The sequence below is a fragment of the Sceloporus undulatus genome, chromosome 1 (assembly GCF_019175285.1).
Source record: "Sceloporus undulatus isolate JIND9_A2432 ecotype Alabama chromosome 1, SceUnd_v1.1, whole genome shotgun sequence".
Classification (NCBI taxonomy): domain Eukaryota; kingdom Metazoa; phylum Chordata; class Lepidosauria; order Squamata; family Phrynosomatidae; genus Sceloporus; species Sceloporus undulatus.
In genome coordinates, this window is record NC_056522.1 from 22,493,079 (window position 1) to 22,520,606 (window position 27,528).

The 27,528-nt window shown below is 40.4% G+C and overlaps 1 protein-coding gene across 1 annotated transcript in view; it reads right to left on the minus strand.

Annotated features, from left to right (window-relative positions):
* SLC8A1 (solute carrier family 8 member A1) overlaps nt 1-26,921 on the minus strand; it is a 475,767-nt gene extending 448,846 nt beyond the window's left edge. The window contains exon 1 of the mRNA XM_042445609.1: nt 26,868-26,921. The gene's annotated coding sequence lies outside the window, so the exon portion shown is untranslated. The remainder of the gene's footprint in view (nt 1-26,867) is intronic.
* Nucleotides 26,922-27,528: the final 607 nt, after the last annotated feature.

Genomic DNA, 27,528 nt, shown 5'->3' on the forward strand with positions numbered 1-27,528 from the left:
ATTATTATTATTATTATTATGTGATTTACATGTTAATCTCTGTGTTGGCCTGTTGCTGAATGGCAAGGCCTCAGGGTGTCTTATTTAATTAGTGATCCATTGTCTGCTGGGAACTCCCCCCCCCCTGACTTTTTTGTTTGTTTGTTTCACTGGAAAAGAAAGATGCTCAGTTTTAAACATTAAAAGTGTGGTTTTCATTTGCACTTTCTGGGTCTTAATTTTGGTGTTTTTTCAGGACTGGTAGCCAAACTTTCTTTACTGTAAGAATTTCTTCTTTCTTGTTGAAGTTGTCTTGGTGTTTGTGGATTTCAATGGCTTCCCTGTGCATTCTGACCTGATAGGTGTTGGTATTGTCCAGAATTTCAATGTTTTCAAATAATATTTTATGCCCAGGGTGGTTTATAATGGGTTCTGCTATTGCTGATTTTTCTGGCTGACCCAGTCTGCAGTGTCTCTCGTGTTCCTTGGTTCATGTTTGAACACTGCATTTTATCTAGACTTGTCTGCAGCTGCACAGTATGCGGTAAACTCCTGCGGCCGTGAGAGGATGTCTCCTGTTCTTCACTGAGTGCAACATTTTCTGGATTTGCTTGGTCGGTTTGATAACCTTAGAGTTCTCTTAGAGAAAACCTTAGAGTTGCCTTGAGTTGGAAATGACTTGAAGATACACATCACAGACATGCACAGGCACATGCACACACACAAAGTCCTAAAATATTATAGCACTATGATCTCTCTTTATCTGCCTTCGCTGATGCCGATATCTTATGGAATCATGAGGCTTGTAGTTTACGGAGGCATAAATGATCTCTGGTTGAGAATTTGAAGCACCCTTCTGTAAAATACAAATCCCAGAATCTCATGGGATGGAACCATGCTAGTTAAAGTGTAATGACAGTACTATAATTGTGTAATGTGAAAGGACTGCTCCTTATCTAAAGTACCACCTTGTCTAGATGCAAAGATCTTCAGGAGAGAGGTCCACTAGAGAATATCAGCTCTGTAGAGGACCAGTTAATAGGCATGTAGGGGAGAGCTTTCTCCTTTATTGCTCTCAGATTTTGGAGTGCACTCCTTTCAGAATTGTGATCATTTTCCACTCCTCTTTCATTTAGGAACCATGTGAAGAGATACAGTTCTTCAAACTGGCCTTTTGATGTGGTTTAGTGTTTGTTGATATAATTTTGATTAAGGCAATTATGCTAACCATTTTACTGTTTAATTTGCTTGTTGCAATGTTTGTATGTGGAAAGCTGGGATAAAAATGTAATAATTAACATTAGATAAAAAGTAAGAAGGGAGTGTGGGTTAAAAAAGGAATGTGGAAACACTTTTAAAACTAACTGATTTTTACTTTAGCATGGGCTTTCATGGATATAGGAACCAGAATGGCATAGGGGTTTGAGTGTTGTGCTACAACTCTGGAGACCAGGGTTTGATTCCCAGCTTGACCATGAAACTCACTGGGTGATCTTGGGCAAGTCACATTCTCTCAGTCTCAGAAGAAGGCAGTGATAATCTCCTCTGAACAAATCTTGCCAAGAAAAACCCACGACAGTCTTAGGGTTGCCATAAGTAGGAAACGACTTGAAGGCACACAACAACAACAATTTCATGGACATAAATCCACTTTTTTACTTTCCCAGTCTTCTGTGTACTATAGAGAACTTAGGGTCACCATAAATCAGAAACAACTTGAAGGCACAGAGCAACAACAATTTCATAGACATAAACCCACTTCTTCACTTCCCCAGAGTCTTCTGTGTACCCTATAGAGAACTCTGCTAGAACATGTTTCCGTCATTTTACACTAGACTCAGGAATGCCAGAATTGGTGTGTGTGCTTTCCTCAATGCTCTGAGTGAGGATGATGGTAGCCTTGGGCCTTGACTCAGTGGTATATCTCTTTGCTATCTTCCCATCATAGCAAGGAGACAAACATTACAAGAGCCAGCCTGGGTTCTAAAATAAAACATATCAAGAAAGAAAGGGACATAGATGGCCGAGTGAAAGCATTGGTTGTTAGTTCCTCTGATTCCTAGTGAAGCTCAGAACTTTGTCTCCCCACAGAGAGAGAACCACAAAGCTGTATGACCTAATATGCCTTTGCTATAAAAATAAAATAAAATCAAGGATTATCCTGTTCTCAGCAGTGTGCGTAGCCTTGACGTGACTGAAGACGTTCTAAATCCCTTTCCTGCCAGCAAATATTTGCCTATAATATAGCAGATCTAGGTGCATGCATCTTGCACGGAGGTGGATTTAAAAAATCTAATAAGGCAATGCAATTAAATAAAGTGACCTCTCTTGCCCAGCTCTCTTACCTGACAGCAAAGATTTTAACCAGTGGGCATGCTGTGAGATGTAGCTTCCTTCCCTACTTAGTGAAGCTGATATACAGAACAGACTTACAAGTTATGATGTTACTCATTAAAGGGGAAAAAAAAACACTGAAAAAATTAGCACTGTTCTAGGTTATGTCCTAAGGCTGCATCCGCAGTGCAGAAATAATCCAGTTTGACACCACTTTAACTGTCATAGCTCAGTGTTATGGAATTCTTGGAATTGTAGTTTAGCCTTCCCTGTCAGAGAAGGATGTCACAACAAACTACAATTCCAGAACTCCATAGTACTGAGACATGGCAGCTGAAGTTGTGTCAGCCTGGATTATTTCTTTTTTAAAAATTTTATTTTGGCAAACAAAATACATAGAATACATTGATAATACATAAAAGGTATGTATGTATATGTACACACACACACACACACACACACACACACACATCCTTCCATATTTGCAGCTTTGATATTTGTGGATTTGATTATTCACAGATTTGATTAATATGTTCTCTCTAGGAATATCTAGGTCCTCCAGTGCAATGCTTATGGTCAACTTTAACTAAAATTTGCACTGAAAGACCTAGAGATTCCTAGAGTGAATACTCTACTAGGCATTTGTAGCTCCTCCAGTGCAGTTCTTTGGTCAGTGTCTGTTGGATGTTGACCACAGAGTTGCACCGGAGGACCTAGAGATTCCTAGAGAGGTGTCCTCTCAGATAAAAACATGATGTTTTTGTTATTTGCTGTTTTTCCATATTCATGGGGGTCTTGTGCCCCTAACCCTAGCAAATATGGAGGGACAAGTGTGTGTGTGTGTACACACATTCACAGAGTCAGACAAAACATGAAACCTTACAAGGATGATGCAAGAAAAAAACCCATACATAATAAACTACAAAATCCCACAAAACCTAAAACATCAATTTTACATAATTTTACATTTTATAACCTGGATTATTTCTGCACCACAGATGCGAAAGATATTTTCAGAAACAGAACCACTGCAAACACAGTCTAACAATGTTAGGCAAGGATTCCTAACTAGAACATGGAAAAAATACATTTTGGTCCCAGACTTTGAAAATCCCACACCCACTGACCATGTTGGCTGCAGGATTCTGGGAGCTGCAGTCCAAAAAGTAACTTTCTATGCTCTAGTTCAGAGGCAATATAGCAGTCAGTTCCAGTGGGCTGGGAAGCAACAGAGAAGGAGAGCTGATTCAATTATGTTCAATTTATAGCTTTCCTAGGATCATTGGATTGGACATTGTTGCTAGGAGGACAGAGACTGTTGATTTGATTTAGCAGAGATTTCTTATGGCATTTCTGGTCATTTGAACAGTTTGAGAATCAAAGAATCACTGAATCATTGAATCGTAGAATCGTAGAACTGGAAGGGACCACAAGGGCCATCCAGTCCAACCCCCTGCCGTGCAGGAACTCTCAGTCAAAGCATCCCTGACAGATGATCATCCAGTCTCTGTTTAAAGACCTCTAAGGAAGGAGACTCCATTACACTCTGAGAGAGTTTGTTCCACTTTCAGGAAGTGCCTCCTAATGCTCCATTTTCTCAATGTCCTTTTTAAATTGTGGAGCCCAGAACTGGACAGAATATTCCAGGTGAGGCCTGACCAGAGCAGAATACAGTGGCACTATTACTTCTCTTGATCTAGACACTATACTTTTACTGATGCAGCCTAAAATTGCATTGGCCTTTTTAGCTTCCGCATCACACTGTTGACTCATGTTCAACTTGTGGTCTATTTGGACTCCTAGATCCCTTTCACATGTAGTTTCATGCAGCCAGGTGCCCCCATCCTATATCTGTGCATTTCATTTTTCTGCCCTAAGTGCAGTACCTTACATTTCTCCGTGTTGAATTTCATTTTGTTAGCTTTGACCCAGCTTCCTACTCTATTCAGGTCATTTTGAATTTCGATCCTGTCCTCTGGAGTATTAGCTATTCCTCCTAATTTGGTGTCATCTGCAAATTTGATAAGTATGCCCTCAATTCTTACTTGCTAATTAGCTTACTTGCTGTTCACCGCTATGATCTTTGGAATAGTGGTATATAAATAAAACAAAAACAAATTATTAATTCTGTCATCCAAGTTATTGATAAAGATGTTGAATAGCATTGAGTGTATAATCAAACAATCAAAGTAGTGTATAAATCAAACAATCAACATTATGCTCCAAAAAGCATAATGTTGATTATAAGCATAATAAGAGGGTCTTATTTATTGATCGTTTGGATTTATATCCTGCAATTTTCCCAAACGTAGCTCAAGAGGCAACTAACAATAAATTTAAAAACATCCGGCTAAGATCTTCATTGACAAAATTTAAAAAGAATTAAATATCAACATTATTTAACATATAATTAAGATAGTGAGAAACACTGAAAACATATTTAAGCTACAACTGCAGTTTCCCAGCTGTTCTTGTCTATTGGATGATAGAGCTGTGTCCGGTTCCCAGGATTTCATTTGTACTTCCTAAACTATTCTGCCATGTTTGGATAAGGTGGAGAACACTGGCCCATCACTAGGCTTGAAGTAAAACATACTTACCTCTTCAGGACCCTTCTATATATGGAATGAGAGGGGTGCCATTTTCTCTTTACCCCAAGCAGTAAAATAACTTAAAATTTGTGGGTTTTTTTGGCAATGTGGCCATGTTCTGGATCTAGAACATGGCTACATAGCCTGAAAAACCCACAAAAAACTATGGATGCTGGCCATGAAAACCTTCAACTTCACAAAATAACTTAAGCTTGCTCTGCCTACAACTCCTATAATCCCCATATTATGGGAGTTGTAGTCCAACACATCCAGAAAGTAACACGAGGGGGAAATAATGTGCATTACAACTACATTTTTCAGTCATTGCTTGGAAAATCTACTTTTTTGTTACCCTGTGCTATTAAGTTGTTTCCCGTTTATGGCAGCCCAAAGATTACCTCCTCACAATGTTTTCTTGGCAAGATTTGTTCAGGGGGAGTTTACCATTGCATTCCTCTGAGGATGAGTGTGTGACTTGCCCAAGAGGATCTGAATTCATAGTCCAACACCAAAACGACCATGCCATGCTAATTCTAGAAACCTACAATTATTAGAGTAGAAACTCCACGGTAGTCAAGCTTTTTGGAGCTACAGCTCTCTTTTTGGACTCCCCTGCCTCCAGTGTGCTAGCCATTTGATGGTGGTAGCCTAAAGAAGTAACATTCCCAAACTCTGCAACACTGAACCTTAATCACTCATGCTCATTTGCACTCGTGGGCTGCTTTTTCAGCATCGTCTGATCCCTGGCTTTGCTCTAGCATCTCGGAGCTCCTTGGAAGGCTGTGGCAATTGAGGCAAGGAATTTGCTGGGACATGAATATTTGATGCCTTTCAATATTTAAACAGCTTGATAAGATAATTTAAGAAACTCTGTCACTTTTTAAATTATTTGTAGACAATTTATAATGTAGCAAAATCCACTCAGTGTGAATAATACGGTGGCAGGAAAGGGAGCAGGGTTGCAGTGTTTCCCTTAATGGGCTCAAAAACATCAAAGCTCCGATGCCATCACTGGAAATTCTCTATAGACCCAGAGTTTTAGCTGGTGAAAGAGGAGCATCATTATAGCCCATTTTATTTTTTATTTTTGCCTGAAAACCTGGCTTTCCAGCTCAGGAAGATGCTGTCCATCATTAATCCAGCACTCCATTAATTTCCTTAACGGGACTTTTTTTTAAAAAAAATAGTTCATTAGGTTTAATCACAATACTATCAAATATTCTGTGTACCCATACAGTATAGTTAAAAGAGTTTGATACCATGTTAACTGCCAGGTCTCTACCCTGCAGAATTATGAGATTTGTAGTTTGGTGAAAACTACAAATCCCAGGATTCTACCTAGCAATTAAAGTGCCATCACAATACTATAGTTGTGTAGTGTGGATACACATTGGGCTCTGATTTTTAAGTCAAAAAGTAGGCATTTAGGTGGGGAGGGTGTTGTTGTTTTTTGAGTGGCATTTGCCTGAAAAAAAGTGTACTTTTCCTTTCCATTCAGTCTGGAGGAAATTGAAAATATGACTTTTTAACCATTAGAACTATTAATAGTAATGCTATGCTATGCTATGTTATGTTATGTAAAAAGGGATAGTGAGACTGGAATATGAAGAATTAACTGTACACTTAGTGACCGCTGTGTGTGTGTGGTGTGTGCCTTCAAGTCATTTCTGACTTGTGGCAACCCTAAGGTGAAGCTATCATGAGGCTTTCTTGGCACATTTCTTCCCCACTGCCTTCTTCTGAAGCTGAGAGAGCATGACTTGCCCAAGGTCACCCAGTGGGTTCAATAGCCAAGTTGGGAATCGAACCCTGGTCTCCAGAGTTGTAGTCCAACACTCAAAACATTACATGCTGGCTCTGTGACAGACGTACAAGTGTGCATTTGTAATAGCTGTACAAATATGCATTTGTTATAGCTGGAGCAAATCTCCCACAAAGACAGTATGAATTAGGCATGGGTTTGTGAAAAGGTCATACCCTCCATGGCAAGGGGTAGACCCAACCCTGCAGCTTGCATACCACTCACATAAGGAGAAGGCTTTTTATTTAAAGAGTCTTCAGAAATTGGATCAAAGTAGTTAGAGGATGAACTTCTGTGCTACACAAGGAACTGGTTACAAGATAGGGAACTTTGCATGACCCTGACAAATAGTTGAGGATGAGGAACCCAGGAAAGAATAAACTGGGAGGATTATAGCCCCAAGGAGCAAGCAAAATGCAAAGTATCTGCAAAGATAAGAGAGGGTAATTTGCAACATGCACCTCTAGATCTCTCTTTAATCTGCCAATGTCCTTAGCATTCCCTTTCATAGAGGGGCTCATCTCCTTGCTTCCTCTAAGTCCTTCTTGGCTTACTGACCTCTGGAATACAGCGGGCCCTTGTTACTTGCTGGGGTTTGGTTCCAGGACCCCCCATGGATGCCAAAATCGTTGGATGCTGAAGTCCCATTAAATACGATGAAAAAGCAAAACGCCTTACATACAATGGTAAAATCAAGGTTTGCTATTTGGAATTTATACTTTTTAAAAACTATTTCACTCCGTGGATGCTTGAATCCATAAATATGGAGTATGGATTGTTTATTCTGGCAACTCAAGCAGCCAAGAAAGGCCTCATACAAGGACATAAGTCCTTGGTCAGTCCTTAATTCCCTTGCAACCTTGGTCCAAAGGAGAAGCCTGCAGCCTCTACCTTCCAGCTCCAGCTTTTCAAAGCTGAAGTGATAAGTGGCCTTTTCCTGGCTTTTTTGCTTCATATAACTGCAGAGGCTTTCACTGAGATCAACATCTGATTGTCCATCTCTCCAGAGACCAAGGAGCTGGGAACAAGCAAGGCAGTGCCTCTGTTGAGACCTACTGTTCCACAGGCTTATGCAGATTGAGGCTCTTATCCAAAATGCTTGGGACCAGAAGTGTTTTGGATTTTGGACTCTTTGCATATACACTGGGCCCTTGGGTTTAGTTCCAGGATCCCCCGTGAATACCAACATCAGTGAATACTCAAGTGCCATTAAATACAATGGTGTAGTATAACGGTGTCCCTTATATAAAATATCAAACTGAAGGTTTGCTTTTTGGAATTTTTAAAAAATATATTTTCAAACCCTGGACAGTTGAATCTGTGGATCAAGAATCCATGGATATGGAGGGCCAACTTCACATAATGTGCAGACTGAAGAGAAGGTAGGATGGATGGATAGATGGATGGATAGATGGATGGATGGATGGATGATTGAAAGGGGTGGTGGTGGTATGTGTTGGAGTTTGATTCCAGGACTCCCTGTGGATATCAAAATCCATGGATGCACAAATCCCATTGAATACAATGGCATAGTAAAATGGTGTCTTTTTTGTAAAATGGTAAAATCAAGGTTTGCTTTTTGGAATGTATATATTTTTGGAATATTTTCAAGCCATGGATGCTTGATTCCATGGATAAAAAATCCATGGATATGGAGGGCTGACGATAGATAGATAGATAGATAGATAGATAGATAGATAGATAGATAGTATTACAGGCCAAAAGTATTCTGCATCCCACCTAGAAAGAATCACCCTGGGTCAGAAACAGTTGATTCATACATACTTTTTGCTGACATTAGTTACTGCATGAAAGTATTGCACCCTTCGCACTCATCCCCTAAAAGATGTCCAGTTTTCTGAGGATGTGAGAGGCACTGAGATTTTAACAAAGCCAATCTTCTGGCCTTCTTTCTTTCTGATTTGGGTTCATCCCAAAGGATGTCCAGAGCTTTCAATTTGCAGATGGGAAGGCAAGCGGAACCAGCCTGAGTTAAAGGCAGTTCTAATCTGGCTGGCTGCCAAAATGTTCTCTGCCAAACTGAAGCTGGAGTGTAACAGCTCATTGTTGAAGTCATTATTAATATTATCAGAAGAGGCTCCTCCGCTACTTATACAAATATTTTAAACGAGGCTCATGACATCATAATTTGGGTCAGCTGAGAGGTCACACTTACCAGCTCTTTCTCTAAGTGGTGCTTAATGGGAAGCGGTCAGATTGTGATCGCTGTGTTATCTTCTGGCAAGCCTCAGCCACAGCCATTGTTCCTCCCTGCAAAGGACAGAACTCTGAAAAGTTATTTTTGTGACTGCAACTCCCAGAATCTTTCAGACAGCATGGCAATGGTGTCAAGGGGGTGGTGAATCAGATCCAGGTTTTATCTGGACTTGGACGGAGCTCTAAAAGGATGCTGAACTCTCCCCATAAAATGATTTCAACACCTTGGATAGCACCTTTAAAATTTGTCCTGAAACCAGGAGCAGATTTACTGCCCTGCTGACATAGAATTGGAAGCAGGGTGAGCAGATGTCATAATTACAAAGGAGGACAAGGCACCACAAAATGTAGGGCATTCAGGAAAAATGTAGGGCATTATCAAATAAAAGCTAAAACACTCATATAAATGTAATAATAATAAATAATAATAAAATTTTATTTGTATACCGCCCTTCTGGAAATCAGGGCGGTGAACAGCATCTAATAACAACACATACATATACATTAAAACAATTCAATAAAAACAATAAAATTAACATGGCGGCCTACAGTGCTGACGAGGGAGGGGGGAGAGTTGCTGGTCAGGGGTAGGCTTGTTCGAATAGATGGGTTTTTAGCCCCTTCCTAAATTGGGCTAGGGAGGTGGCTGAGTGGAGCTCGAAGGGCAGCGCGTTCCAGAGGTTTGGGGCTAAGATGGAGAAAGCCCTCCTAGAGCTGGAATTATATTTCACCTCTGGAACTCTTAGCAGTAGCTGCCCTGAAGATCGAAGTGCGCGGGGCGGATTGTACAGAGAGAGGCGGTCCTCCAGGTACCCTGGGTCCAAGCCATTTAGGGCTTTATAGGTGATTACCAACACCTTGTATTGCGCCCGGAAGCGAATAGGCAGCCAATGTAAGTCTTTAAGGACAGGTGTTATATGACTGGCCCTGGCAGTGCCAGTGACCAGACGGGCTGCCATATTCTGCACAAGTTGCAGCTTCCGAGTATGGTACAAGGGTTGGTACAAGCATGCAATGGCTGTGCATGCTTCTTCGTAATGCTCAGAATGGAGGACATTTTGGAATTCCTCCTGATGTCTGGTCACCCAGACCATTCCGTTTGGACCATTCCAACCCACTGCCATGCAGGAATACACTATTAGAATACCTCCAACAGATGACCATGCAGCCTCTGTTTAAAAGCCTCCAAAGAAGGAGATTCCAGCACTCTCTGAGGGAGTGTGGTCCACTGTTGAATAGCTCTTACTGTCAGGAAGTTCCTTTTAATGTTGCGCTGGAACCTCATTTGAACCCATTGCTCCAGGTCCTATTCTCTGGAGCAGCAGAAAACAAGCTTGCTCCACTATCAACATAAGATCTCTTCAAATATTTAAATATGCCCTTCATGTCACCTCTCAGTCTTCTCTTCCTCAGGCTAAATATAACCAACCCCATGAGCCACTCCAATACTATATATCTTTGTTTGGCTGATCTCTTTAAGTCATCTTAACTATCAGTATTGACTCATAACAGTGATAGTAAGATTGTTGTCAGCCTGCCAGTAATATCACTTTAGATCTTTTTTAAAAATATAAATATTTATATATATTTAAATGTATTTATAAATAAATATAACATCTTACATAGCACAATCTTGGCAGTACTCTAAGCTGCATTGTTACCCCTATATTCATAAGTAATTTATTTCTTAAGACTTTGTTGTATTTGGGGAAAGGGTAAGGATGAAAAGACACCATGTGAAGGATTCTTAGCTTTCCAGGAGTTCTTTGACTGAAATGTCCCTTATCCCTGAACTGTGCCCTGCTTGCTGGAGCTGATGGGAGCTGCAGCCCAAAAATATCTTGAGAGCCACATATACTCCACTGTTGACCTAGGTCGCTTTCATATGACACAGTTATAGCATTTTGATACTATGTTAACTGCTTCATCTGCATCCTAAAGAATCCTGGGATTTCTAGTTTGGTGAGGAGAGCCAGTGTGGTGTAGTGGTTTGAGCATTGGACTACAACTCTCAAGATTAAGGTTCAATTTCCCTCTTCAGAATGCTGCAGCCAGACTGATCACCAAGACACCGAGATCAGAGCACATTGAAATCTCTACATTGGCTGCCGATTAGCTTCCGGGTGCAATACAAAGTGTCGGTTATTACCTATAAAGCCCTACATGGCCTGGGTCCAAATTACTTAAGGGAACACCTCTCCCTACCTAATCCGCCCTGCACTCTCAGAACATCTGGCACAAAAATATTGGAACACCCAAAAACCAGGTTGAAAACTACCTCCTGTAGAACATTTTCTGCGATGGTCCCTAGACTTTGGAACAATTTACCAGAAGAGGTCCGTCTTATAGCTTCCTTGGAAGCCTTCAAAAAGGCACTGAAGACGGATCTCTTCCGGCGGGCCTATCCAACTGATCTCCTCTAATCTGATTTGTACATCTGAATATATGACTCTATTCTTACGACTGAGCAACACTGTAACAACTTTCTCCTTTTCCCTTTTATTTTTCTTTGATTGATGTTTTTGAATTATGTATGTATTTTATGATGTTTTTATTGCTGTAAACCCGCTTCAATCTGAAAGGAGAAGTGGGAAATATAAATAAAATGTTTATATTATTATTCTCCCTGGAAACCCGCTGGGTGACCTTGGGTGAGTCATATACTCTCAGCCCCAGAAAACCATATGATAGAATCGCCTTAGGGTCACCATTAGTCAGAAATGACTTGAAGGCACACAGCAACAACAATGAACTATTTAGCATTCTTGCCCTGGAAACTCTAGTCCTTCATGAAACTACAAATCCCATGATTACAGAGAACTGAGTTATGACAGTTATATTGATATGTAACTAAACTTGTGTATTGTGCAAGGCAGCCTTTCAGAGGTACAATTTGGCTCCCAGCTCATTGTTTTAGTCATGCCTTTGATTTTTTCCCAGTTTATAATTTTAATGCTTTTTGTTACAACAGAGACAAATTTCTTGCCAGTCCATCCACAACTCCAAACTATTGCTGTCCCTCACATTTCCTGATGATCCTTCATATAAAACTGCAACCCGATTATTTCCTTTGCCTGATGATGAAGCCAGTGGAGCTTTGAAAGCTTGCATCATGCATTTTGAACATTTTGGTTGTTCCAATAAAGGTATCACTGGCTTGTGAATTGTATTTTTTTATATGTACTTTGCTGTATGGCCAACACAGCTACCTCAGATATGTTTCCTGGTTATTTCTGTTACACACAATTCATTCACATTTGTTTACCTGTACAAAGACAACTCAACACACACACACATATATCCAAGCCAGACAGTCACATAGTAAGTGAGGGTACGATGGAACAGAGAAGGTTATCTACCTGGTACAGATTATGTAGGTATGTGGCATAAATTGGATTAGGAAAAATACAAGAATTTGAGGATTAATTCATTTAACTTTTTAATGCCAGTCCTTTCTGAGACAGCCTATTTGGTCCCATGTGTATTATTTGTACCAATTAGTATACCATTCCTTTGATTACTGGCATACCAATTAAGCTTCTAGTTCTAATATGTCAATGACAAGAACAACAATGCATTCCAGCTACATTAGCATTGCTCTAAGGTGACTAAAATTGGAAAATCATCACCCATGATTTTATTATTATTAGCATTAAATGCTTGCCATCTATACATACTTTCATTGGCAGGATCTGATCAAATGCTGTACATTTTCCTTGTAATCACTCTTATCTCTATTGCATGGACTAAAATGGGGGGGGGGATTTTCACTCCAGTGTTCTTTTGGATTTTAGTACTTTTCAGATTGTGTTCCTGCATGAAAAAGAACCTCTTTGAACATTTCTAATAGATGTGCACAAAGGGAGAGACAGGGAGAGGGACACAAGACATGCACATAAGAAAATATCTCCATTACATTTTCTGTTGGATGTTCATGAGGGGGCTACATCCAACACTCTGCACCAGAATTTTTGGAATTTTCTTCCTATCTTGCCTGGAGCTCTCCATTATGCCTTAAAACTGGCTCCGTGTTCTGGTTTTTATCTGTGAAATGTTTGAGGGTATGCTGTAAGGTAAGGCTGAGGGTTCCTACAGATTGGTAAGGTGTGTTTATTTATCCCACACATTTTTGTATCAATTCTTGCTACTTCTTCCTCTTGCCCTGTCAGAATAATAGAATCATAGAGCTGGAAGAGACCACAAGGATAATCTAGTCCAACCCCCTGCCATGCAGGAAGACATGGTCAAGGCATTCCTGACAGGTGGACATTCAACCTATGTTTAAAAACTTCCAAACAAGGAGACTCCATCATACTCTGATGCAGTGTATTCTGCTATCCAACAGCTCTAATAATAATAATAATAATAATAATAATAATAATAATAATAATAGGATTTATTTATATGCTGCCCAATCACTGGGAATCTGGGCGGCTTACAACGGAGGGGATAATAGACGGTTCCCTGCCATCTTTTACAATCTAAAAAGACACAACACAAAAGAAGGGAATGGTGTGGGGGGGAGGGGATCAGGTCCAGCATTCTTCTCTCCCTCTGAGGCCTGGACCAAGGCAGATGGATTGGAGGGAGGGCTCTTTTTCTTAACTGAGGCTGGGCCCGATGGCGTTGGGCCTGTCCTTTCACTTCCTCTAAGGCAGTGGTTCCCAACCTGTGGGTCAGGACCCCTTTGGGGGTCGAATGACAATTTCATGGGGGTCACCTAAGACCATTGGAAAACACCTATTTAATTATAGTTGTGAAGTATGTTGTGAAGTTGTGAAATAATTTCATGGGTTTGGGTCACCATAACATGAGGAATTGTATTAAAGGGTCGCGGCATTAGGAAGGTTGCGAATCACTGCTCTAAGGCAAGAGGATGACAGTTCGAAGGAGGGAGGGGAGGGCTCTTCCTCTTCAGGCCCGATGGCACTGGGACTGTCCTTTCACTCCCTCTAAGGCCAGAAGATGACAGTTGGAAGGAGGGAGGAGAGGGCTCTTTCTCTTCAGACCCTTACTATCAGAAATTTCCTCCTAATGTTTAAATGGATTCTATTTTCCTGTAGCTTGCATCCATTGCTCCATGTCCTATTCTCTGGAGCAGCAAAAAATAAGCTTGTTCCATCCTCAACATTACATCCCTCCAAACATTGAAACATAGCTATCATGCCACCTCTTAACCATCTCTTCCCCACACTAAACATATACAGTGCACCCTTGTTTTATGCAGGGGATCCGTTCCCCCCCGCGTAAAACAAAACCCACGTATGCTCAAGCCCCATTGCAAGTAATGGGACTCATGCTTGTGGTGGTGCACACACCATTGTTTCTTCCAGCACACGTGTATGCTGAAAGCAGCATATAATGCGTTTGCGTATGACGTACTGCTTTCTAAGCATGGCTTCCAGACTTTTTACCATTTTAGTTGCCCTCCTTTGGACATATTCCAGCTTGTCAATATCCTTCTTGAATTGTGGTGCCTAGAACTGGACACAGTATTCCTGCTGAAGTCTGACCAAGGCAGAATACAGCGGTAATATTAGTTCCCTCAGTCTGGACACTATACCCCTATTGATGCAGACTACGATCACATTGGTTTTTTTTAGCTACAGCATCACATTGTTGGTTCATGTTCAGCTTGTGGTCAACCATGACTCTAAGATCCATTTCACATGAATTTTTGTCAAACCAAGTGTAATCCATCCTATATCTATGCAGACTTTACACTTCACCTCAACCCCACCAAAGAGTGACCTCTCTAGTTTCAAAATCCACAAATCTAGAAGAAAGAGGAGGGAAAAACAAATGCTTCTGACAATTTCTGACAAATGCTTCTGATGATTTCTCTTTTCCCCCTCCTTCCATGTCTTCTTTTAATTTAATTTAATTTTTTAATTAAATGTTTTAAACTCTCTCTAAAGCCTTAGCAATGAAAGAGTAGACTTTTGTGCTCACAAAGATCCAAATCCCACCTGAAACATGCACAAATCAATTCAATTGGGAAATTTCTCAGCCCTCCAGAGCCAATTCTGAGGGTACAGAAAGGACTTTGATGGGAAAAGGAATCACCCCTTTCCTGGTCCTGTTGTATTCCATCATTCTGCCAATGGAAATCCACTACTGGATTCCTAGTCCTTGGATTGTCTAAAATCCATAATTAAATCTCACAGGCAAAATCTCAATGAGCATCCCCTCCATCACCAGCCTGAGATTTTCTCTGATGAAGTACTATTTTATATATATCCCAAAGATGTAGTACAACTTCTCAGACCTATCAGAAATAAACCTGTCTAGGTTGCGCTAAAGCCAGTGTACAGCATTTAAATGTTGGATTGGTAAACTTTGATACCAAAATCCAAATCCCTGCTTGGCCATGGAAACCCATTGGGTGACTTTGGGCAAGTCATACTCTCTCAGCATCAGAGGAAGACAAGGGCAAACCCTCTCTGAACAAATTCTGACAAGAAAATCCCATGATGACTTTATCTTATAGTTTTCCTAAGTCAGAAATTACTTGAAGGCACATGACAGCAACAAGATTGTCACTATAAACCAGATGCTGTGTGAAATTAAATATAGCTCTTTATTTAGAACTTGGAAACATTATTTTGACTACAATCACCAGGCAGCATGGCTCAGGCTGCATAGGCTGCTGGTAGCTCCAATAAAAAAAGGTAAAGGTAAAGTTTTTACCTTGATAAGATTGTCTAGTCATATCCAACTGTAGAGGACCATGCTCATCTCCATTACTAAGACGATGAGCCAGCATTGACAAATAGGAATGTGAATCTTCCCAAAATGGATATACAGTGGTACCCCGGGTTACGAAAATAATTCGTTCCGCCGCCGCGTTCGTAACCCGAAATGCTTCGTAAGCCGAAAAAGCCATAGGCGCTAATGGGGAAAAGCCGCGATTTCGTGCGAAATAGCGCCGAAAAGCACCAAAAAAATTTTCGTAACCCGAAAAAACCTTCGTAACCCGGAACAGTTTTTTCCCATTGATTTTTTTCGTAACCCGGAAATTTCGTAAGGTGGCGCATTCGTATCCCGGGGTACCACTGTAGTATGGTCAGTAGTGTCACTAGGGCTGGTGTCACCCCTCAAGGTGTCACCCCTCCATTGACCTCCTGGCAACTGCTGCAGGCTGCAGCTCATGAAAGCTTGTGTCATCTAAAGTATGCTAGCCTTTAAAGATCTAAATGTAGATTATAAAATTTTCGCAATAATTCTGGCATCAAGATTAAAAGTAATACTAAATGATTGGATTAACAGGGACCAATGTGGATTTTTACCAAAAAGACAAATTAAAAGATAACATAAGAACCCCCATAAATCTGACTGAATACTGTGAAAAGAGACCAGACAAATAAGCGGCGGTAATTTTTTTAGACGCTCAAAAAGCCTTCAATAATTTGTGTTGGGACTTTATGTTTGCAGTACTAAAGAAAATGGAATTAGGGGGAAACTATATAAAATGGATAAATGAAATCTATAAGAGCAAGAGGCTAAAATATTGATTAACAGGGAAAGAACCAAAAGTATCCAAATCAGAAAGGGGACCAGGCAAGGCTGCCCTTTATCCCCCCTACTCTTTATAACTGCTCTAGAAATATTAAATAATAAAATTAGACAAGACAAAAAAATTGCAGGAGTAAAAATAAGAAATTTTGAATATAAATTATTAGCATATGCAGACGACCTTGCCATAATTCTGTCTAATCCAGTGGAAGATATTGCACAAATGTTAAAAACAATAGAAGAGTATGACAAATATGTGGGTTTGAAGGTTAACAGGGAAAAATCCAACATCTTGCCTCTAAATCTAAAGCAAAATGATTGTGAAAAAATTAAGATACTTTCCAATTTTGAAATAAAAAATAAAATCAAATACCTGGGGATAAATATCACAAGAAAAAACTCTATTTAAAACAATTACACAACTTTATGGAACAATATAAAAAAAGATCTACAAAATTGGGGAAATTTACAAATTTCATGGCTCAGGAAAATAGCGGCAATTCAGATGTGTATTACACCCAAATTATTATATTTATTACAAAACTTCCCAATTATGATCAATGATAAACCTTTTAATTAATGGGTCAAAGAAATAACTAAATTTATCTGGAACAAAAAGAAACCAAGGATCAAACTTAAAATTCTACAGGATACTAAAGAAAAAAAAAAAAAGGGGGGGGGGGTTGGTCTACCAAACTATAAACTATACTACCATGCATGTTGCCTTGAGTGGATCAAGGATTGGGTACAGATTAAAAAGGATAAAATTTTACAATTGGAAGGTTTCGATAATGTGGTAGGCTGGCATGAATATCTATTATATGATCAAATTAAGATAAATAAGAATTTCAATAATCACTTTTTGAGGAGATCCCTATTAAGAATATGGCAGAAATATAAACCCTACTTTATATCTAAAATCCCCAGATGGGCTTCAATTAATGAAGCCTTTTTCAGAAGAGAAAGGATGAAAGAGGCGGACTGGGTAAGATACAAGGATCTGTTAAAATTAGAAAAGGGAGAGTTTAAAGTTAAAACAATGGAAGATCTGATAGAAGAAGGTTTCAGCATCAATTGGTTTTTATACAGGCAAATTGTTGAAAGATTTAAATTAGACAACAAAAATTACCAGATAGAAAAAGAAGATTCGACATTTGGAATATTAATGACTAAAGATTCGGAACACACAATATTCAAATTATATAAAATACTATTACAATTAGAAATGGAAGACGAAACCGTCAAACAATTTATAATAAAGTGGGCACAGGATCTTGAAACACCAATATTAATGGAAGAATGGGGAAAGAATTGGAAAGTTAGACTAAAATATACATTAAGTACCGAAGTGAAAGAAAACTATTTGAAGTTACAATATAGATGGTACATAACCCTGGAAAAGCTAGGCAAGATAGATAAAAACAATAGGAAGGAATGCTGGAATTGTAAACATAAAAACACGAATTATATACATATGTGGTGGGAGTGCAAGAAAATTAAAAATTTCTGGAACCAAATTCACAAAAAACTGGAAGAAATGTTAAATACAAAAATAAAATTAGAACCTAATTTTTTCTTGTTGGGTATGGTGAACGACTTAAACTTGGAAAGTAGCTATGGTAAGATCATTTTTATATGATAACAGCTGCAAGAATGGTGATAGCAAAACGGTGGAAAAGTAAAGATGACTTGATAAAAGATTGGTATTTGAAAGTCTATGAAATGATAGAATCTGATAGGCTCAAAAATCTACTATGAGACAGAGAAGAAGAAAGGTGGCAAGGCATATGGGCATCCATTATAGAACATCTTAAAGAACAAATAAAGAAAGCACCAAAATAGAAAATAAAATTAAAAAAAGAGATGATGAGGCAGAAAATGAGAAACCACTATAGGTATTAAATGTTAGTAGAGTGCTCAATTATATGGAGATATAAGTCATATGTGGTAATGGAGTAATGGTTGATGTTACATAAAGGAAATATAACATAGGGAAATATGGAGTGTACAAAACAAAATGGAACTGACAGAATACAGGAAAAAATAGCAACGCTTAGAGATATTAATAGACACATATCACCAGACAATTGTTGTATAAGCTATACTGGAACGTATAATTGATGTAAGGGATATAATATGGACAAGGGCAAAAGGGTAAGAGTAAATAAATGTAACAGTGAAAAGAGGGATGGTAAAGGGAAAGTACACAAAAGTCAGATATTTTCAGCTCAAAGGAAGGGAAGTGATTTTAATTGTATAGTGTCTGGATAAGTAGAAGTAGTTTACGATGTTTTCTTTTTCTCTCTCTCTTTCTTTGTTTATTATTTGACTAGTCTTGTTAAATGTTATCTTTTGTGGTTTGTATGATTATATGGTTTTTGTTTGTTTGTCTTTTTCTTTTTTAATCAATACAATTTTAAATATATATATTTTTAATATAGCTCTTTATTTAGAACTTGGAAACATTATTTTGACTACAATCACTAGGCAGAATGGCTCAGGCTGCATAGGCAGCTGGTAGCTCCAATAAAAAAAGGTAAAGGTAAAGTTTTTACCTTGATAAGATTGTCTAGTCATATCCAACTGTAGAGGACCATGCTCATCTCCATTACTAAGACGACGAGCCAGCATTGACAAATAGGAATGTGAATCTTCCCAAAATGGATACAGTATGGTCAGTAGTGTCACTAGGGCTGGTGACACCCCTCAAGGTGTCACCCCTCCATTGACCTCCAGCCAACTGAGCCAACTGCTGCAGACTGCAGCTCATGAAAGTTTGTGTCATCTAAAGTACGCTAGCCTTTAAAGATGCCATTAGACTCTGTGGAGAATGACACCGGTGTCTGAGAATTCACTGTCTTTGCACTTGAACAATTCTTGGATCAAGTATAGGAAGATTTCCAGTGGCGGCAATGATTATGTATCTATTGGAAAAGTAAGCAGAATTTATAACTTGTAAATAAAATTATGTGATACTCTTAAATTATTTAAACAAATGGAATGGAAAGAAACCACTGCAAGGAAGAGCAGCACAGCAATGTTAAACAAACGATTAAAATGAAACGGCTTTAAATATGCAGAGGATAATCCAAAACAAAAAACCTGGAGGGAGATGGCATTTCAGACAAGTGAAATATAAAGGTGTAATGCAAACGGTCAAGGACAAATTTGGGAGCAGATAGAGACATTCAAAAACAAACAAATATAGGACTGACAAGCTCTGCCTGCCTGGAAAAAGGCAGGATTGGCTCCTTCCCCCCATGTGACCACCTTAGTCACGCCTCCTCCTCTTCAGCCAGGAGCTCAGGCAGCAGCCAACATGGCTGCCTCCAGGGAGAGCGAGAGGGAGCATGGCGGGGGCTTCCTGGTGTGGCAGCCTCCCTTGTCCCCCAGCTTTCCTCCTCCTTTCTCACCAAGTGCTCAGCACAGGCAAGGCAAGTTATCCAGAACCACAGACAAGCAATCTGCAGCAGGGCGTCCCTGAGGATAAGGTTCAGGACACACCTTTAGTAACATCAGACAAAGAAAAGATGTTGAAATAATTTACAAGTATTCGACCAACTCATGGGAGTCATAGAGTAATACTTGTTCCACAGAGGGATTTAATACTGGGACATTATCAGACAGCATTCCAAATCCTCAGAGGAATTCAGAGGAATTCTGATGACTTGGAAGACAGTTTTCAGGAAGAATTGAACACTTTAATGGCAAAGGGAGGCTTCCGTTGTCTTTGTGAAAGTTACTCCCATTTGTCAGGACAATGGAAGACGGATATGGCTAATTGCATTGCACGAACACATTTGTCTCTGATGGTGGATCACTACATAACATCATTTGAAACAATTTGTGATGAGCTTATGTTTGAAGTCATGTTATCTGCCAACCACACAGGAGATGAGTGCTTAAAGAGATTTTTGTTGAAGTTAAATGAAGGCTCTTGGCTATTTCCTGACAGTCAGGAAAGGGTTTGGCCAAGATAAAGGCACTAAAAGGCATAAATCTGATTGTTACACTATACAGTAATAGCCGCCTGAAACCGTGGCTTCTTGCGTTATTCACAAGTCTTTCAAATGTGATGGTGGCCGTTTCCAGCACATGCAAAAATGAGGGGACATGCAAGAATTGTAAAACCTGCATAAACCAAGAGGAAGTGATTGACATCTTGAAGGCATTACTCCTTAAGCTGGACCTCGTAAACCAAGTGTTAGAAACCATACAATAGCAACTGCCCTCCACTGTGTATGCACACCTGAGATGAAACAACCAGGTCAGAGCTAATGCTGTTTTAAAATACTTCCTGCTAGACAGAGGACGAGGAGGAAAAGAGGAAGGCCTGATGGGCAGAAAAAGACTTTGTGAAAAAGAAGCATGTATATGTATATGTATGCTTTTTGTAAAATGTAAATATATAAGAATATTAGAAACGGAAAACAGGAATATGTCATTAAATGAAATGTTGGTAATGGAGAGGGATGAAAATAACTGGACATTAGGGGATCCTACAGCTCCTCCCACAACTAATACAATGAACATTTCCTACACTAAAACATACTATGGCCTGAACTAATATGAAAGAAAATGTAGGGGGAGATTCAAAGTCCTGGCTGGACATCACAGTATTATTCTGCAAATCTACATAATATGCAAATAAAATTTATAATATGTATATAAGGAAAAATAAGCAAGTCAGATAGATATCAAAAATATTTAAAAGTTAGGAGAAAGGAAGTCATTTTAATTGTGTGTAGTACTGTGTATTGTCTGGTATCATTGCTTTTATGTGTGATGTACTTTTTGTGATGTACTTATGTTTGTTTTTATGTGTAAAATTAAAATAAATGTTAAAAAATAAAATAAAAAACAAACAAATATAGAATCATAGAATCATAAATCATAGAGTTGGAAGAGACCACTAGGGCCATCCAGTCCAACCCCCTCTTCATCTTGGAGAGAAGTGACCAGTGGGGTCCCACAGGGGTCTGTCCTGGGCCCGGTGCTATTCAACATCTTTTTCAATGACTTGGAGGACAAAATTTGGGGTATACTTATCAAATTTGCAGATGACACCAAATTAGGAGGAGTAGCTAATACCCCAGAGGACAGGATCAATATTTAAAATGACCTGAACAGAGTGGAAAACTGGGCCAAAGCTAACAAAATGAAATTCAACACGGAGAAATGTAAGGTACTGCACTTAGGGCGGAAAAATGAAATGCACAGATACAGGATAGGGGACACCTGGCTAAATGAAACTACGTGTGAAAGGGATCTATCCAAGTAGACCACAAGTTGAACATGAGTCAACAGTGCGATGTGGCAGCTAACAAGGCCAATGTGATTTTAGGTTGCATCAATAGAAGTATAGTGTCTAGATCAAGGGAAATAATAGTCCCACTGTATTCTGCTTTGGTCAGGCCCCACCTGGAATATTGTGTCCCGTTCTGGGCTCCACAATTCAAAAAGGACATTGAGAAACTGGAGCGTGTCCAAGGAGGGTGACTAAAATGGTGAAGGGTCTGGAAACCATGCCCTATGAGGAAAGACTTAGGGAGCTGGGGATGTTTAGCCTGGAAAAGAGAAGGTTAAGCAGTGACATGATAGCCCTGTTTAAATATTTGAAGAGATGTCATGTTGAGGAGGGAGCGAGCTTGTTTTCTGCTGCTCCAGAGACTAGAACACGGAACAATGGATGCAAGCTACAGGAAAGAGATTCCGCCTCAATATTAGGAGCAACTTCCCGACAGTAAGGGCTGGTCAACAGTGGAACAAACTCCCTCGGAGATTTTGGTGGAGTCTCCTTCCTTAAAGGTCTTCAAACAGAGGCTGGATGGCCATCTGTCGGGGATGCTTTGATTGTATCGTTGACCTTGTTGTACACCACCCTGATTTGTAGAAGGGCGGTATAAAAATAAAACTTTTATTATTATTATTATATTAAGAGGAGTCATTGTAATATACTGTATTAGAAACAAGATGCTTGCTGAAGGACTGTTGGAATTCAAAGGTGAGAGGTAATATTCATCTTCTCTTCTACAGCCTTGGTTTAACTTGTTTTTCAATAAAAAAAAATTACAGACAGCCCATCATAGTCACATATTCTTTATCCTTGGATTTAACCATCGATGGCTTGAAAATATTTAAAAAGATATAAATTCCAGAAAGCAAACCTTGCTTTTTCTATTTTATATAAGGGACACCCCTTCAATATGCCATTGTATATAATGGGACTTCTGCATCCATAGATTTTGGTATCCATAGGGTGGGGTGTACTGGAACTAATATCCAGCGGACATCAAGGTCCCACTATATAATAAGAAATGAACATTGCCTTCCCCCCTTGTCATGGTAGCAATCCCCAATTTCCAATCTCTCCCTGCCAAAAGGTGAAAGATGGGGAGGAGTTGGGTTGGGTCCCACATCTGAAGACGGCGGACAAGAGGACCCTGGAGAAATGGCAGGGGAAGGACAGGTGTTGGTTTCAGGGGAAGCAGCTGTGGCTAGGGTGGGGCCCGAGTGTGAGAGGTGTGGTCGGTGGAGAAAGAGGAAGAGGTGAGGGAAGCGGACGTGGGAGTGAGCGAGACTGCCCCATGGAAGGCTTCTTTGCCAGGTGAGTACACCTCTTGGCACTAGAGGAGAGCGGAGGGCCCTACCAAGCTAGACCTGTATTGGGCCCCTGACCATGGCTGTTTTGGGACATTCGCGGAAGGTGTTGGCCTGCTGACCAGGGACCCAGTGCTAGAGTAGTTAGTGAGACGAGGTCCAACAAAGAAGGTGCCAACCCCAGACTCTGAATTCAGGCAGAAGTTGAGAGAGAGAGGTGGTGAAGTAACCAGTCTCTCTCTCGCCCTGGACACAGTTGGAGTTTGGAATAAAGAAAGTTGAGCATCACTCCAGCATCCATTCTTTATTCCACCATGGATTTACATCCCCACCCCTCACCCAACGGTGCAGCTATGGGCCCGGCAACACTCCCCCTCCTAAAATAAATAAGAACTGGGTGAGGCAGTGGTAGATCTGTGATTATTTTAATGTCAGTAGATAGTCATATGGATAGATGGAGTGTTAGATGGACAGACAGGCAAACAGATAATCTTTCTAGATACCTTCTCCAGACTGCTACCTGGTAGCTGACCTTCTAACTATTGCCGAATGCCCTGTAATTTAGGTTCAGAGATTCAACAAGTTCCTTTTGGGGCTTCACCTCCAAGAATCCTTTAGCCAACTACCCACCAGAACTTTCCTAAGCTTTGCCTGCTTCTATTTCATTGTATAGAGCAGAGTTGGGTCAGTCTAATTTCAGAAGCCTTCAGCTTAAGTTCAAAAGGCCTCTGTGAATGATTGGTTCACACAAAAATGGTGGGTCCCTTGTTGGGAATCTGGATGGGGAGGAAGAGTGAAAGTAGGGGTTGGGAAGAGGGAGAACAGAGGTTGTCAGAAAGAGAGAACAAGAGAAAGGAAAGGCTATCTGTTTTTGATCTGGCCTACCACACCTCTGGTTTCTGGCCCATCTATGTACAGAAGCTGGTATACCATGTGTACATCAAGTCATCTGTTGATTTATGGCAACACCATGAATTTTATAGGGTTTCTTAACAAGGAATACTCAGAGGTGGTTTGCGATTGCCTTCCTCTGAAATACAGCCTACAGGACTTGGCAGACCCCATCCAAGTACTAATCAAGGCTGACCCAGCTTAGTTTTTGAGATCAGATGGGATATGGTGCCTTTGGGGTATAGTTTATTTGGACACACTACCTCCAAAACAGTGGACTTTTGTGTTCATCAAATCTGCCCCACACTTCTGAGTAATCATTCTTCTGATGCTCCTAAGGAAAGATGAAGTATTTGCTGTGTTGATCAGGTTCCTTTCCTATAGTGCAGATGAAGAAAGGATGGCTCAAACATTTTACTGCCTGAGCCTAAGGAGAAGAGGGAACCCACTCATTCCATTGACGGAAAACTATCCAGAATGGCAACTGATTCTTTCTTCAGTGCTGGTACTCAGAGACCATTTGTCACATCAATGGAGGGCTGCAGACTAACCTAGAGGATACAGGACAGGTTATGTGGAATATACAGTTCTGGCCTTCAGCTGGGGGGATCTTCAAGGAGCTTCTGCCCCTTCCACACTTGATTTTCCCATATAGTGCAACCACCCCGCCCCCTGCTCTTTGAGCTCCATCTTCTGTAAACAGAAGGGCTCTGATCATAGAAGGTGGTTACTGCAGATTTTGTGCAACTTCTTTCTCATTGCAGCTGCTGGTTTCTATGTGGGACAGTGAATCTGTTCTGTGCTTCAGTCAGAACCCAGTAGGCTCAGCATTTTGGACTAAACTTGGAGTGGAACCACTGCCCCACTGATATGGGGGAGGCCACCTGTTAGGTCCTCACCAAACATGATACACTCTTTGTACAGAACATCTAGATGCTGTGCAGAGGGGAACCTTTTGATGTTCTCCATTAAGAGACCAGGGGTTTTCACATGGTACTTTGTACCAAACCCCAGTTATATGCAGCGGGTAGAGGAAAGAATATAAATGACCAAGCTATCTTGCACATATCCTCTTCCTCCTGGGACCTTGTGGGATGGGGGACTCCTCTAGGTTTGTCTTCCAGTAAAGGACTGTTCATGACTGTTGGGGTTTGCAATAGTTTTTGGACTTCCCCCAGAGTCATGTGTTTTCCCCAAGGGAAGGCTGAGGAGAGTCACAAGCTGACACCTGGGCCTCAGCTGGATCCACATCAGGCTGCTTTTGGCTCATACTCAGGTTCCATTCAGTTAAATATGCTATGGGGCACTAATATGGCCCTTGTTTCAACCTATCCTCTTGTTTTTACATGGTTGGCACCCACAGATAAACCCTGATCCTCTGCGTAGCATGTACAGGTTGTTAATGTTAAAACGCTTTTGATGTTGCACAGCATGTGAGGCAACGCACGCCAACATTTTCCACCTTCGTGACTGTAGTCAGCAGCTTGTGAGCTGGAGAAACGCTTCTTCCTTTCTCAATGAGCAAAGAGACACTGTAAACCTCTCTCAGACAAGGCTTTAATTCTGAGAAGAAGTTGCACTGTGTACAACAATATATACATCGACACCATCCACCATCCACACTAGTAACAACCCTCTTTGAGGTAAAATGCTCTAGCAAAGGCTCTGTGAGGCCTACTAGGCCTTGCCTCTCCCTCTGTGTCACAAAGAATCCAGCCACCCTCCTGAGTGACCTTTCAGACTGGCAGCATTCTACAGCACTTTACAATACAGTGGTGCCTCGGGTTACGAAATTAACCCGGAACAATGTTTTCCTATGGGATTTTTTCGTATCCCGAAAATTTCGTAACCTGGGTATTTCGTATCCCGAGGTACCACTGTACGTGTTGACTGTCTTTTTGATGTCACTTCCTTTTTAAATGCCTAATCATTATGGCTCACAGAAACCCTTTAATGCCTGGTTACCAATAAAACCCACATTGTACATTTTCTTTGTGACTTTATATATCAACAGTTAAAGGGGGTTTGAGCATTGGACTAGGACTCTGGAGAGCAGGGTTCAAATCCTTGTTTGCCCATGGAAATCCACCAGGTGACCTAGGGCAAGTCACACTTTCTCAGCTTCAGAGGATGTTATTGGCAAACCCCTTCTGAAGAACCTTATCAAGAAAACCCCATGATAGGTTTGCCTTAGGGTTACCATAAGTGGGTAGCAAATTGAAGGCACAGAACAACAAACAACAACAACAACAAAGAGTGTGCCATGGGGACAGGAGAGGCAAAGGTATTATTTCCAAAGACCCAGTTGAAAGTGTCTAGGTCCACCTTATAAAGGCCAGCACACCATTACAGCAACAACAAAGGGGAGAAAGGCAGATATCTTCGACATTCTCTTCTCTCAGGCGTATTGGCTCTGTACAGCTGCCCTGGAATTTCTTACAACTCTCAACATAGCAGCACTGGGAATTTACTGTAAGGGTGAGCTGCTAAACATAAATTATGAGAAAACAAAAGCAGCTGCATTTGCTCATAAACCCATGCTGCACATATGGCAGTTGGATTCTCACAGGACTGAACAAGTCACATCTTATCATTATTTGGGGGTTTATTTCCTTGTGTTGGTATCAGGGAGGGAAAGGAAGATGCAAATACGAGGGTAAATCAAACCTATATTGAAAATGAAATTAAGCTCACAAAATCTCATCCTTCCTTCCTTCCTTCTTTCCTTCCTTCCTGGCATTTATGTATCACCTCACAGCCTGTCAGCACACTTATGGTGATGTACCATGGATAAAAACATTTAAAATATGAAATATGTAAATTTAAAAACTTTTAAAACAAACTAAAAATACTTCTTAAAAATAATCTGACAGCTCAAATAGCCTGAGAAACCTCAAGGACAAAAGGCCATGCAGAAGTGTGCCATGTTAGCTGCCTACCAGAAGCTCTGAAGAGATGGAGTCAGCCTAATCTCCATTGGCAGGGAGTTTCACAGTTACAGTGCTGCTGCAGAGAAAGCTCTGTCATGTGTAGTTATAAAGCTAGTCTTGCAAGGTGTCTGGATATGACACAGGGCCTCTGGTGAGGGCCTCAAAATCCAGGCAGGTTTATGTGGTGGGAGGAGGCAGTCTTTCACATATCTTGATCCAAAACTGTTTAGGGAGTTTATCACATTGGCTTTGCTACCACGATAGATGCAGGATGTAACTTTAAGGAGGTGGATCTTATCATATTTCCCTGTTGCTGGGTAGTATGCCTGCAACCTGTATGCAATGCATCTTTTCAAGAATGGGATTTTCCTTTTTCTTGAAAAGATGCGGCAGAAGCCTGGGTTGCATACGGGCTGAGTATTGCCCAGCAATGGGGAAATGTGATAAGATCTGCCTTCTTAAAGTTACATCTCACATTGTTCATGGGAGCAAAGCCAATGTGATAAACTCCTATGTCTTTGTAGGCCAAAATCAGCATGATGAATTGAAACTGAAAGCAAACTAGAAGTCAGCACAGTTTTTTAAGATTGGTGTTATGTGGTCTCTGTTATACATACTGGCTGTTGCATTTTGCACTAATCTGCATCTTCCAAACTCTTTTCAAGGTCAG